This window comes from Dendropsophus ebraccatus, chromosome 3 (assembly GCF_027789765.1).
Source record: "Dendropsophus ebraccatus isolate aDenEbr1 chromosome 3, aDenEbr1.pat, whole genome shotgun sequence".
Lineage (NCBI taxonomy): Eukaryota > Metazoa > Chordata > Amphibia > Anura > Hylidae > Dendropsophus > Dendropsophus ebraccatus.
In genome coordinates, this window is record NC_091456.1 from 160,009,877 (window position 1) to 160,024,520 (window position 14,644).

Consider the following 14,644-nt stretch of genomic DNA (forward strand, 5'->3'; position numbering starts at 1 on the left):
AAGTGTCCCTGAAAAAATTCTGATCTTGGTAACTATATAACATGGTATAATGTATAGTGTAGAGATATCTGTGTTGTATTGTCATGCTTTGTATGTGTAATAATTTATTATATACTACTTCTTAGCTGACCTTGTTGCACAGTACATTGTATGTATTTCATATCGACTGATTGTTAATAAAGTTATTTCAATGAAAAAAGTCATTGCGCAACCACAGGATGCTGAGGTCACCGGCCAATTGCCGCGGCACAGCTCCACGGTACATCATCCCAGTACATCTACTGGTAAGTGTTACTGGTACACACCGCACACAGGACAGCGGAGGGGACACTGATCATGGGGGGGACTGGTCATGTTAGGGGGCCATGTAACTAGCTGTACAGGACACAGATGACATTAGTGATGGCGGCCATGGACATCTGTACGGACACAGCAGCCAGTAACCTGTAGTGTTATATGGCCGCCATTATTTAGTTTATATAGAGATGCACACATCCTGCATCCATTCCTGGACTCTTCCACATCACAGCACAATATGTCTCCTCACCGTCTTCTACTAATATTTATATACATTTATATCTGTTTACAAGCAAAACTCTCCTGGTTGCCCATAGCAACCAATCACAGCTCTCATTTCTGAAGAACAAAATACAAAGAGAAAGCTTTGATTAGTTGCTATGGGCAACGGGCAGCGGTTTCCTCAATCTGGCCCAATATATTTACTGTAGGTAAAAATAAAAACCCTCCTTGTTACCAATAGCAACCAATACCAGCACTTGTACTGAGCTTTCCGATAATGAAGAAAGGGGGTGATTGGTTACTATGGGCAACCAGGACAGTTATATATATCTCTCCCATTATAGTCAATCTATTTCTTGTTGGACGTTGCAGATGCAGAGAGATCCACAGAAAGGAAAGAAGAGAGAGCCATGATGGATCCGGGATGTCAGCATCAGCAATGGTGCCCGGGAGTTGTATCGTTTATAAAGTGATCATGTGACTGTACATTCATTTGTTTATGATATATAGCACACAGATGTCAAACCTAGGCTCTTCGGCTGTTATAAAACTACAATTCCTATTATGCCTGGACATCCAAAGCTAAAGAAAATGTACCCGGCGCTGCCCGGGTATAAAGTGTCAGTGTGTTAATTAGATTTGTTCTAAGGTGCCCAGGAGGCCAAGCTAAAGGTATTGTTTCATCTGAGTTAATCAGTGGAATTAGTGTATACCTGTAGTGCATAGTTGGGGGGGGTTCTGTATACCCACAATGTATAGTTTTTAGGGGTCTCGCATATCTGTAGTGCATAGTTGGGGGGGCTGTATACCTATAGTGTATAGTTGGGGGGGTCCTGTATACCTGTAGTGTGTAGTTGGGGGGGCTGTATACCTGTAGTGTATAGTTGAGGGAGGTCCTGTATACGTGCAGTGTACAGTTGGTGAAGTTCCTGTATACCTGTACTGTATAGTTCGGGGGTCCTGTATACCTGTAGTATATAGTTGGTGCTGTATACCTGTAATGTATAGTTGGTGGAGGTCTTGTATACATGTAGTTTATAGTTTGAGGGTCCTGGATACCTGTAGTGTATAATTGGTGGAGGTCTTGTATACCTGTAGTATATAGTTCGGGTGTCCTGTATACCTGTAGTAAATAGTTTGAGGGTCCTGTATAACTATAGTATAGAGTTGGTGGAGGTCCTGTATACCTGTAGTGTATAGTTTGGGGTCCTATATACCTGTAGTATATAGCTGGTGGAGTTCCTGTATACCTGTAGTATATTTGGGGTCCTGTATACGTGTAGTATAGAGTTGGTAAGGGTGCTGTATACCTGTATTATAGAGTTGGTGTAGGTCCTGTATACCTGTAGTGTATGGTTTTGAGGTCCTGTATACCTGTAGTGTATAGTTTGGGGTCCTATATACCTGTAGCATATAGTTGGTGGAGTTCATGTATACCTGTAGTATATAGTTGGTGGAGGTCCTGTATACCTGTAGTATATAGTTTTGGGGTCCTGTATACCTGTAGTGTAAAGTTTGGGGTCCTGTATACCTGTAGTATATAGTTTTGTGGAGGTCCCGTGCACTTGTAGTGTATAGTTTTGGGGTCCTGTATACCTGTAGTGTCCTGTATACCTGCAGGGTTGTATTTACCCGTATGGCAGTGTTATTCAGTCACAGTGTGTCGGTATTGGTCATGTCTGGTATGGGGGTATTATCCAGTCACAGTATGGCGGTATTGGTCAGGTCTGGTGTGGCCGTGTTATCCAGTCACGGTATGGTGGTATTGGTCAGGTCTGGTGTAGCGGTGTTATCCAGTCACAGTATGGCAGTATTGGTCAGGTCTGATATGATGGTGTTATCCAGTCACAGTATGGCGGTATTGGTCAGGACTGGTGTGGCGGTGTTACCCAGTCACAGTTTGCCGGTATTGGTCAGGTCTGGTATGGCAGTGTTATCCAGTCACAGTATGGCGGTATTGGTCAGGTCTGGTATGACAGTGTTATCAATTCACAGTATGGCGGTATTGGTCAGGTCTGGTGTGGCGGTGTTATCCATTCACAGTATGGCGGTATTGGTCAGGTCTGGTGTGGCGGTGTTATCCATTCACAGTATGGCGGTATTGGTCAGGTCTTATATGACAGTGTTATCCAGGTACAGTATGGCGGTATTGGTCAGGTCTGGTATGACAGTGTTATCCAGTCACAGTATGGTGGTATTGGTCAGGTCTGGTGTGGCAGTGTTATCCAGTCACAGTATGGCGGTATTGTTCAGGTCTGGTATGGCAGTGTTATCCAGTCACAGTATGTTGGCATCAGGTCTGGTATAGCAGTGTTATCCAGTCACAGTGTGGCGGTATTGGTCAGGTCTGGTGTGGCAGTGTTATCCAGTCACAGTATGGCGGTATTGGTCAGGTCTGGTGTGGCGGTGTTACCCAGTCACAGTATGGCGGTATTGGTCAGGTCTGGTATGGAGGTGTTATCCAGTCACAGTATGGCGGTATTGGTCAGGTCTGGTATGGAGGTGTTATCCAGTCACAGTATGGCGGTATTGGTCAGATCTGGCAGTGTTATCCAGTCACAGTATGGCGGTACTGGTCAGGTCTGGTATGACAGTGTTATCCAGCACAGTATGGCGGTATTGGTCAGGTCTGGTGTAGCAGTGTTATCCAGTCACAGTTTGGTATACCTGTTGTGCCCTGTATATACATGTACTGTATGGATGGAGTAGGGGGTCCTGTATATACATGTACTGTATAGATGGAGTAGGGGGTCCTGTATATACATGTACTGTATAGATGGAGTAGGGGGCCCTGTATATACATGTACTGTATAGATGGAGTAGGGGGTCCTGTATACATGTACTGTATAGATGGAGTAGGGGGCTATGTATACATGTACTGTATAGATGGAGTAGGGGGTCCTGTATATACATGTACTGTATAGATGGAGTAGGGGGTCCTGTATATACATGTACTGTATAGATGGAGTAGGGGGTCCTGTATACATGTACTGTATAGATGGAGTAGGGGGTCCTGTATACATGTACTGTATAGATGGAGTAGGGGGTCTACCAGTTATTACTGTGGATGTTGTGAGGCAGCTTCCCTAGCAACCATTGCTCCCTGTGAAAATGAAAGCAGTAATCCTATTGGTTGCTAAGGCTCCAACTGCCGTGTCTGCTGCAGCTAATTATATCACCTGTGTTTGCAGTGAGGAGATTTTCCTATTCATCTCTATGGGGCGCCTCTCTTTCCCCTCCTCCTCCCCTCCTGTACATCTGGCAGGGACGGGACCTTCACAATAACCTTCCCGGGCACCCAATGTATCTGTGTGCCAAATTTGGGGTCAAACGGTTCAGGCGTTTGGAAGTCTATAGAGGACAGACAGACAGACAGACAGAAGGACAGACAGACAGACTTTGATTTTTATGATATAGGTATATATATATATATATATATATATATATATATAAAAAATTTTTTTTTTTTTTAGTACCTAGCCTTATATTTTCTATTTGCGGGGCAGGCAGTTTTGCATTAGGAAGTTGGCCTAGGCTTACGCAAGTTTACTAATGTTAAAATATGGTGGGAGTTGTACATGGAAAGTCGCAATCTCTGTGCATTGAGGCTAAATTATTAAACCTAATATGGATGTATGAGTTTAAAAAAAAAAAAAATTTAAAAAGAAAATACAGGATGGAGACAACTGTCTGCAGCTTCAGCTCGACTGCCCTTTTCCTTTGAGTGGCCCCTCAATGTTCTGGAAACGGGTGGAGGACATTGTCTCCATTAGAATGGGCTCCCTTGTGATGCTGAGGCCATTTGGACTCCACTACTAGAAGGCCTAGAGGGACGGTGATTTCCCTGAACCTAGACCCGGAGTGGACTCTGTGCCTTAGCACCCAATGGACAAACTGTATATATTCCAGTAATTTAAGGTGTTAAAATGTCCACCACAAACACTGGCACGCAGCGTCTCTACTCCTCTTCCTGTTCAGCACCCGTATGCCTAGCCATGTGCTGTTTTCCCCTGCATTACCTAATCCGGTCAATTGGAGAGTATGTGTTAGAAGGCTGAGGCAAGACTGGTCTAGGAATGGTGATTTGTGGGTACGCATTAGAGGGCTTGGGCGGACCTGGGCTGGAAAAGGTGTTGGATGGGTTCTGTGTTAGAGGGCAGGAAAGGGCCTGGGCTTAGAGGGGCACCGGGTTGTTCCATGTTATGGGGCTGGGGCAGGCCTGGGCTATGAAGGGAGCTGGGTGGGTCAGGGTTAGAGGGCTGGCATGGACCTGGGCTTTGAAGAGTGCTGGAAGGTCCACGTTAGGGGACTAGGATGGACCTTGGTTGGGTAGGGCAGAAAGAAAGTTCCCAATTAGGGGGCCTGGGGAGCCCTGGGCTATGGGGTTGGGCGGGCCTGGGCCTAGGTTAGTTTCAGTGAAGGTTAGGTAAATTAAGGGTTGGCATGGATAATTGGGTTAGGGTGGAGGGGCTCACTCTTGGTGCCTTCACCTTGACGTGTTGAGGGAGCTTGCATGCCTTGTTGATCCACTGAGCTAAGCTGGCGGGAGTAATACTCCTGGCGGGGTCACCCGTGCCAGACAGGTCAATGGGGAGAGGCCAGACTAAGCAAGGCACCCGGAAGAAAGGGCTGGCATCCTTCTTCTGTAACCTGCCACAATATATGGACAAGTGTACTTCTGGAACATCACAGGGATGAGGGGGTAGGCACCTGATGCTCTATTAAAGGGTAGGTGGGTTCTGACTGCTGCACCCCTTCTTTTAATTGTAAGTCATTCTAGGTGACTTTTCTGAATTTGCTGTCCTGTGTATGTATATGAGGAGCAGGACTATATCTACCCATTCTATCACTAGTTTATGCTCTTTTCCCCCTATGTTACTCAACCTTCAGAAGATCCCAGATCCCAGACCAGCACTGAGTAGTCTAACATGTGAATTCAGCGTTTTCTGTGGCCACAATCAGAGTCCTCACAGTGCACAGGGTGCTTCTCTCCTCTTCCTGATCCCCTCGCCCCTTCCCCCTCAATAGAGTATAAGGGGCAGTGCAAACCCATCTTCACTTTGCTTCTCTCTATGTATAGAGCTTTTTCATGATAGTGAACATATAAGAAAATAGGGGGGGGGGGGAATGTTTTAAATGACAGTTACACTCTTCACATTAAAGGAAACCTGTCAGCCGGAACCCACCCCCGGGCAGGGCCCAGCACACATACCGCCTCCCGCGCTTCTCGGTCCCGCCCTGGAGATATGGCCGTCGTTTATCTGTGCGCTCAATATGCAGATGAGCTGAGATGAGTTCAATGGCCATAGGAAATCACTGCTCCAGAGTAAAAAACTATCAGTTTCTTGCTCTGCTGTTAAGGGACAGGGGGTTACCTATTACAGGGTTTGCCTATATGAGGAGGTTTCCTACTGGGGATTCGCTTATACTTTTGGATAGGTTTATTGCGGGAGGTGTGGGTTACCTTCTTGGGGGATTGCATATATCTTCCCCTATCTGTGATAAGCTGTTCTGATCATTGTGTAGTGGTTGTGCCAAGGTATTACAGCACAGCTCCCAATTGAGCTGCACTAAAGTAACCCATCAGTAGGCTGCCAGTGAATTTCCCCTGAAAAAAAACATTTTAAAATAGTGGTTTTGCTGGTAGACCTCACTTTGTTTTAGCATTGATTTTGGAAAGATCGAGTTAAGTTGGTTAAAACTTTTTAAAACTGATTATTGTCCAAAATTTAAGAATCCACTCAATTCAACATCAGTATAATATTGGAAATCTGTTTCTTTGGTACAAAAAGTTTTGGGAAGATTATTCTTTTTTATTTTTATTTATTTTTTTTTACTTTATTTTGTTTTTCTCTATAATACAATGATAAAAAAGGGTATAGAAGGATACCAATATAACCCCGATACAATTTTCCTTATTTCTTTACCTCCATTACCCTAACCCCAACATTGGTAATTAGAGATTCCAGGTACATAATATTATACACTGTTATCTTCTTCAGAGGGGTGGCCCCTCCGGTACCTGAGTGCCCAAAATACATTATCCTCCATCCTAATCCCGTATTCCCTTTCCCTATCTGCCAACTACTCTGATTACCCTAACTATCCTAGGCTAGGGTGCCGGGTGATCCCCCAGCGGTGCCGCACCGAGCTCGTACAACTGGAGAGCCGCTGATGCACAACTATATTCTTCTTTCCATCCTTCCTCCTGTTTTTCTTTTTTTCTTTTTCCTTTCCTGAATAGGATTATACCTTGTCATACCATATTTAAGAAAACAGACAGTTTTACACTACCTTCTTATTTCAATCATCACCCAACCCTCTCCAGGGTGTCCAAGCCAACTAAATGGCATTTTCCGCCCCAGAGGTGAAGTTTTACACAACACACACCCTTGTGGTTTATGCCATATCTATAATATCGGACTCACCACTTCCATTTCCACACAAACCGGTAGTGAATTTCTGTTATTCCTTTATATAAGGATCTTTACTTTGTCATATAGCACCATTGGCTGATTACTCGACCCAGACCAGCCGAGTTCCTCATACTTCTCATTACTTCTCGAACCATTATCCTATCCTCTCTCCTTTACCCACCTTTCCTTCTCTTATATTTTACCTATGCATCCACCGCCGGGGGGACCCAGGGGAAGATTATTCTTACTATGCTGTGAGCTGGGGATTTCCTCAAGAGGAAAGATGTTATGACTTGACCCTTGATATAAGTAATTCAAAGGAAACAAGCAAAATTTTGTTGTCAATTGGCATCATATCCTATTTTGTGAATTAATCTAATGGCACATTTTGTATCCAGGGCACACTTATAAAATTAAAATATCTTAAAGGATACCTGTCACCCCCCATGCCGGGGTGACAGGCTCCCGACCCCCATAAGAGCGCCCTATACTTACCTAATCGCGCTGGGTCCCGCTTCCTGATCAGGTCGGGTCATGGAGATTTCAGCTCCCGAAGCCCAGCGCGCGCTGACAGGAGAGTCCGATGCCCATAGAAAATGACGGAGCATCGGACTCCCCATTCATTCTCTATGAGCGTCAGACTCTGCTGTGTGCGCGCACGCCGGGCTTCGGGGGCTGAAATCTCCGTGACCCGACCGCATCAGGAAACGGGACCCGGCTCGATTAGGTGAGTATAGGGGGATTTAGCAGGGGGTCAGGAGCCTGTCACCCCGGCTTGGGGGGTGACAGGTCCTCTTTAACTTTAAAACATGTTTGACGATTGTATTTAGTTGTTTGAGGACCAATACACTTCATTCAGGAAAAGGCAAGGGATAAGGGATATCACAGACTACAAACCATAAAACTATCCTTAAAGGGGCCCTCCAATTAAAAGATTGCGGAGGGTCGAACCTCAGTGCCCCCCACCCCCTAATCGGCAATCTCCTTTGTTTTGAATACAGCCGGGGGTTGGCACTTGACCCGTGGCTCTATTATTTCTCTATGGAGCAGCCGAAAAGAGCCGAGTACAGCACTCTGCTCTTTCCGGCTGCTCCATTCATTTTCCATCTATGAAGAATTGGTAGAGCTGCGGGTCATGTGGATAGATGACCAGTACATTGGAAATATTGGAAATATCACGAAAAATTGTGGTGCAATGTGCGCTGCAGAGAATTTAATTTTAGCTTTGGCTCATACTGGTCAACACTTTCTAAGAAAATAGTAACATAAGGCTCAGTCATCCATCCATCCCATATCCGCACCTTGTTATATGCAGGGAAATAGCACATCACCAGGAGAAGGGCCAATTCTAGCTTTTTTGCTGCCTGGGGAAAGAATTGAAATGATGCTCCCCTCCTACAAAGAAGAGCATAAGTAAGGGGTTCAAATCCTCTGCAGACACTGTGGACCAGCTGCAGAGCTGCTGTAGGGTATTTCTGCACCAAAACAAATACATTTAAAATTTGCTCTATGTACATTACCAGCAAAGTGTACAGTCTATACAGTATACAAGGAAAAATGTCATCCCCATACTATACATACTGACCAAATCCAGTATACTGGGAGTTATACACAGAACATAAACCATCACCCCAAGAGCACATCTTACAAGCATCATACTGTTACAGCATAAAACCCGGTATATCAACACATAAAATAAAAATCACATGTATGCTATGCTTGACTTTTTTTGGGTATTTGTATTTTCCACCTGACAAGTTCTCACTATATATATGAAAGGCTGACTATACACAGTCATATATACAGGCACATTTTCATATACAGGCACACATATGTAGACACAAGCACACACACATAGAAGCTCATACTGTTTATACAGCTAGGCAAATACATAGAGATACATACAGTCACATATACACAGACACATACATACAGAGAGACACATACAATCACATTTACACATACAGTCAGACACATATATACCCATACAGAGACACACACACATGCTGTACACACACGCACATACAGTCACATATACACATACAGACAGACTTATATACCTACACAGAGAGACACACAGGCACATACATACAGTCACATATACACATACAAACAGACATATACTGTATACCCATACAGAATCACACACACATATGCTGTACACACGGGCACATACATACAGTCACGTAAATAAATACAGACATATATACAGAGACACACATGTTGCACACATGGCTCTCTGGAGGTGCCCCACCGTGATGCTATCCCCACTAGGGGCTTCTGAATCCGAAGACAGGAGCAGCTGCCTTCTGAGTCCCATCCTCTGCATAGTGAAACTCTGGAGCAGCAGAGGATACAATTTAGGAGGTGGCCATTTCTGCTTCTAGTTTCACCAATTTTAGTGCCTGCACAGTCCCCACTACCTGTAAATTTAGGAGTGGCAGGAGACTGGACTCAGGAGCTAGCTGCTCATGCTTCAGGTTCCAGTGCTGCCCCATTCACAGACTCTGCTATCTGCTGCCTCAGGTGACATGCAGCCCTGACCAGCCCATGGAGGGGATCTGCCATTCTCGCATTTGACAGATGGCCAGTCTGGCCTGTCAGTAGCCAAGGGATGTTGCCGAGATTATCATCAAGATAGCATAGCTTTTGGTTAAGAAATGGGGCATAGTTTTGGCTGCATTTAGAACACACTTTGAATTTTATTCTGAAAACACATCCTGAAGGTTTCCTGTCACTTCTGTCACCAAGATATTAACAACAATAGGCACTGTCACTACAAATAATGTTCGACATGTCATCAGACATGTCAAAAGTTATTGATCACAGCAGGTCTCACTGCTGAGACCCAGTTTGATCTGGAGGCACAGTCCACAACCTGGCAGTCTACGCATTCCATCAATATTTTCTCGTAGACTTACATTAAAAAATATTGATGGAATGTGTAGCCGGCCAGAAAAGCATTGCTGTGATCTCTCCACGGTTAGCTCTCCTGATCAGAGCGGGTCCCAGCAGTGAGACCCGCTGTGATTAATAATTTTTGAGATGTGAAATAACATGGAAGTAAGAGGGTCCAACAGCATCCGTAGTAAAGTTTTAAAGCTTTATTAGCATAACCAGGTACAGAAAATGCAACGTTTCGAGGAGAGGTAAGTTAGTACTTGTAATCAATTTCCCCCCTTTCGGCTGCCAGATTTTATAATCCGCTGGACGTCTCCTTTAATTTTACATATATGGTAAATAATGCTATTCAGAATAATCCATGTATTTGTGTGTATATATATATATATATATATATATATATATATATAAGTAGAAATATAGGGCTGGACGGCACTGCGTGGCTCTGTGGCTCAGGTGGGTGCTTCAACCTCAGTGGACGGACTCCAAGACCACCTTAGTACTAGAAAAACCGAGAAGAGGCGGCACTCCAATATTCGGTGAAAATTGGAGTGCCGCCTCTTCTCGGTTTTTCTCTCTCTCTCTCTCTCTCTCTCTCTCTCTCTCTCTCTCTATATATATATATATATATATATATATATATATATATATATATATATAAATAGCAGGGTGGAGTGCACTCTAAGGAACAGTGCTCGGAAGGCCAGCAATGGAGAGTGGATCCCGCCTCCTCTTCAAATATAGTTAAGAACTTGCAGCACATCCAAAGTAGTGAAAAAACTTCTTGTGTTTTATTGGTGCATAGGCAAAAAATCAGCTGATTTTTTGCCTATGCACCAATAAAACACAAGAAGTTTTTTCACTACTTTGGATGTGCTGCAAGTTCTTAACTATATATATATATATATATATATATATATATATATATATATATATATATATTAGTATTAATATATATTTCCCCCTATGTGTAATGTAAAGGTATGTTCCTATTTTTCAGTATTATAAACAATTCCTGGATAACCACAATTATTTTTCTTGCAAATACAAACAAAAATTGCTGATTTCTAGATGTATTACAGGATAAATAGATTTAAGAATAAAACTTTATGTTTGTGGTAACATACATTAAATTTCCCTTCCAGGCTGGTGTAATGTTATTCAATAGCCGTTCACTCTGGGAAATATTTGTATTCAGCTGCTTGGATCAGGGAAATAAACCACAGTGGAGTGAAGGAGACACAGTCATTTGGCTTGAGGAACTATAAAGTACGTTGCATTCTTAGAAATAATAAGAAATAATGAATGTAAATAAAATTTTGAGGTTTAAATACTGCTATATTTTCAATATAATAAAGTAATTAATATAATTATTGACGCCAATAGAAAAGTGGACCTTTTTTTTTTTTTAAATGAAATCCATTTTTCACTACAAATCTGTTCCAAAAAAATAGCATCTGACTATGGTCTATGGATTTTTTTTGCCATTATTCCATTATTGGAAGCTCTAATAGAAGTCAATGGTTCAGTTTTTAACTCACCATCTGTGTGCCATCCATTTTATACTGAAGCATTGCCGTAGTAAGCCATAGCCCTGCTCCACCCTATGGCTATTTATTACCCTCCTATACATTTTTGTGGATCCACAAAAACTGATGCCTCACCAGGCTCGGACTGACCTACAGGGGAACAGGGGAATCCCCCGGTGGGCCCTACCCCTTAGTGGGCCCCTGGCAGGAGGTGGGCCTCCCTGTCTGACTCTTTCTACCAGAGAATTAAAAAACAATTTCTATGCTATAGAAGCACAGACAAATATATGTAAGGTACCATGAGTCTTCTTGACCTAACAGCATCTCACAGTGTCAGCAGTTTGGAACGCGAATTACAGCTGACAGAAGTCTCGTAACAAATGATAGTCAGGCAGTGGAGTGTGGGAAGATAATAAAAAACTATACTCACCAGTCCCTGTGCCCTTGCACCGCGCTCTCTCCCACAGCTGCTGGAAGCTTTTCAGTCATTTTCGAACAGTTTCTGTGTATGTCACGGCCTCAGCTCAATGGCACATACTCCTCTGATGGATTGTCTGTTCAGCCAATGAATAACTGCAGCGGTGTCCTTCCAGAGCTTCGGGGGCACAGGGAAGGGTAAGTATACTTTCTTTATTATGTTCCTGCACCCCCCTGCCTACCTGAGATTTGTTAGTTTCATGGGACTTCAACTTTCAAGAAACTTAAGTGGCACTTTATGCTGTTCGCATAGACTGACTAAAAAGTTACCAGCAGTGAGCCAGCATCGCTGGTCACATACACAGCTCTGTGCAAGGTCACTATAGTAATGGGAAAGGTTTGGTGCTTATTATATCTGGTGTAAGGTATGGTGAGCCCCAAGAATCAAATTCCCAGGTGGGCCCAAGGTGGTGCTTCCTCTAAAATCCATAGGATAGGGGGTGTCAAGCTAAGAAAAAATCACATACAGATTTTTAATTTATTTCTACTAAAACCCCTTAAGCCTTCCAGTACCTATCAGCTGCTGTATGTCCTGCAGGAAGTGGTGTATTCTTTCCAGTCTGACACATTGCTCTTCCTGTCCATGCCAGGAACTTACTTTGGAAAGTTACTTACTGTAGCAGCAGATATTAAAGGGGTAGTGCGGTGCTCAGAAATTATTCACAGACTAACACACATTACAAAGTTATACAACTTTGTAATGTATGTTATGTCTGTGAATCGCCCCGTTCACCGTGTCCCCCCACCCCCACCTGTCTACCCGGAAGTGTGGTGCATTATACATTACCTGATCCGTGTCAAGGGCTGTCCGCCATCTTGTGCCAAACGTCATCTTCGGACGGACGGCCGAGTCGCTGCCGCCCGTCCCCCCTCTGCCGCGTCACAACTGTGCTCAGCCGCAATTGGCTGAGCACAGTTATGCTCAGCCAATCTCGGCTGAGCATCGGATGACGCTGCAGAGGGCGGCCGGCATTCGGAACAGTCGGAGCTGTTCGCCGTCCGCCCGAAGAAGACGTTGCTGAATGAAGATCGAAGACTGGTGTCGCCACGTGACAGGTGAGTATAGCGCACCACACTTCTGGGTACACGGGTGGGGGTGGTGGGACACGGGGAAGGGGGCCATTCACAGACATAACATACATTACAAAGTTGTATAACTTTGTAATGTGTGTTAGTCTTTGAATAATTTTTTACCGCCGCACTACCCCTTTAATGTGTCAGACTGGAAAGAATAACCACTTCCTGCTGAACATACAGCAGCAAGCACTGGAAGACTGGAGTTTTTTTTTTTGATAGAAGTAAAGTACAAATTTCTGGCACCAGTTTATTTGAAATCATTTTTTTGCTGGAGTACCCCTTTAATACTGTGGACTATTTTACTTTTAAACAACTTGATAGCCCCTTTTGTACAGTCAGTGCAGTTTCTCCATTGATCAACTAATCGGGTGATCACCGATTTCCTATGACAGCCTGGGAAATGTAGTAATGCTCTTTAGCTGCCCTTTCCACATACAACAAAATCAGATTGTCAGCCGTCTCATTCATATTAACAAATCCGCCGTATATAACTGTATACTATAAACTGTGTATAGAAATGTCTGTGAACCACAAGTGTCCCTCCAAAAAGATGGGAGATATGGAGGAAGGGCTGACTGCAAAGCATTATGGGGAAGCTTGATGTCATGTGTTTTCAGTCATCATCATCATCATCATCATAAGATTTTACAGCAATGGAGCAGCTTTATCAACCTGCCAGAGAAAACACAATCTGATTCGCCTATAGCAACCAATCACAGATCACCTTTCATATATTAACAAGCTCTTACAAAATTAAAGCTGATATTTGATTGGTTGCTATGGGCAAGTTAGACTGTCTAAATTGTGCATGGCAACCAATCACAGTTCAGCTTTTATTTTACCAGAGTAATTTGATAAAGGAAAGCTGAGCTGTGATTGGTTGCTATAGGCCACATCAAACCATATTATTTTGTGTTCTTAGTGCGGCCTAACCATAAGCTGTTTGCTTGGTCACAAGTGTGTTTAGTGATCTCTGCAGTAAAGCACATCGCCAGTCATTAATGGGTTAATGCTTCAGATGTGTTTACCTGCAGTAACCATGGCAACCATGCACTGTGATGACAAGCGCTTATGTCATAAAGAAGGTTCCATAAAGCAATGCACCGCGCCCTGATCAGTGCCATCTTGGATGTGCCAGAGGACCTTGAGCTTGACTACTTTACTGCCCCCTACCCTTGATGAAATTTGGAGGTTCTAGCAGGGGACCTGGATCTGTGGAGGAGAAGAGATACAGCCGCCTAGCCATCAATAAGGTGACAGATATTGCAGCCTCATCTCCCTCACATCCAGTTTTTTATACTTATAGTATGGTATTACCCTCTAAGTCCAGGGGAGGGGCAGCTCTCCAGCCATGGCTCCCTTGAGGTTTCCCCCACAGGGGGTTTTTCCTCGCCTGAGTGCTGGAGGGTGACTCTTTGTGAGTCGGGGGTCTGCCATTTCAGTGTCATGTAATTTTAAATAAAATTGGGACCCTTTGACACCTGATTACAATGTGTTGTGTCTTTATTTTGCGTTCTTTGGTTTGACTTGGGGGAGTTGGGGATCCATCACATATTGCAGAGTCATAAAGCTGGACATCTGCCTGCTACACAGATCTATCATCTGCACAATGAGCGCAAGTAGGATGGAGCGGTGGCTGGTGGAACTCCTGCATGTATGTGCATATCCCTGGATTAAAGGAACACTCAATTCTTGAAGAAAAACATGCATCGCAAGGTTTATACC

General features: G+C 43.8%; 1 long non-coding RNA gene across 1 annotated transcript; it reads left to right on the forward strand.

Annotated features, from left to right (window-relative positions):
• Positions 1 to 169: 169 nt before the first annotated feature.
• On the forward strand, positions 170 to 14,398 carry LOC138786185 (uncharacterized). The gene is made up of 4 exons (XR_011362193.1): positions 170 to 284; positions 892 to 961; positions 10,982 to 11,105; positions 13,954 to 14,398. It is a non-coding gene; the product is annotated as an uncharacterized lncRNA (long non-coding RNA).
• Positions 14,399 to 14,644: the final 246 nt, after the last annotated feature.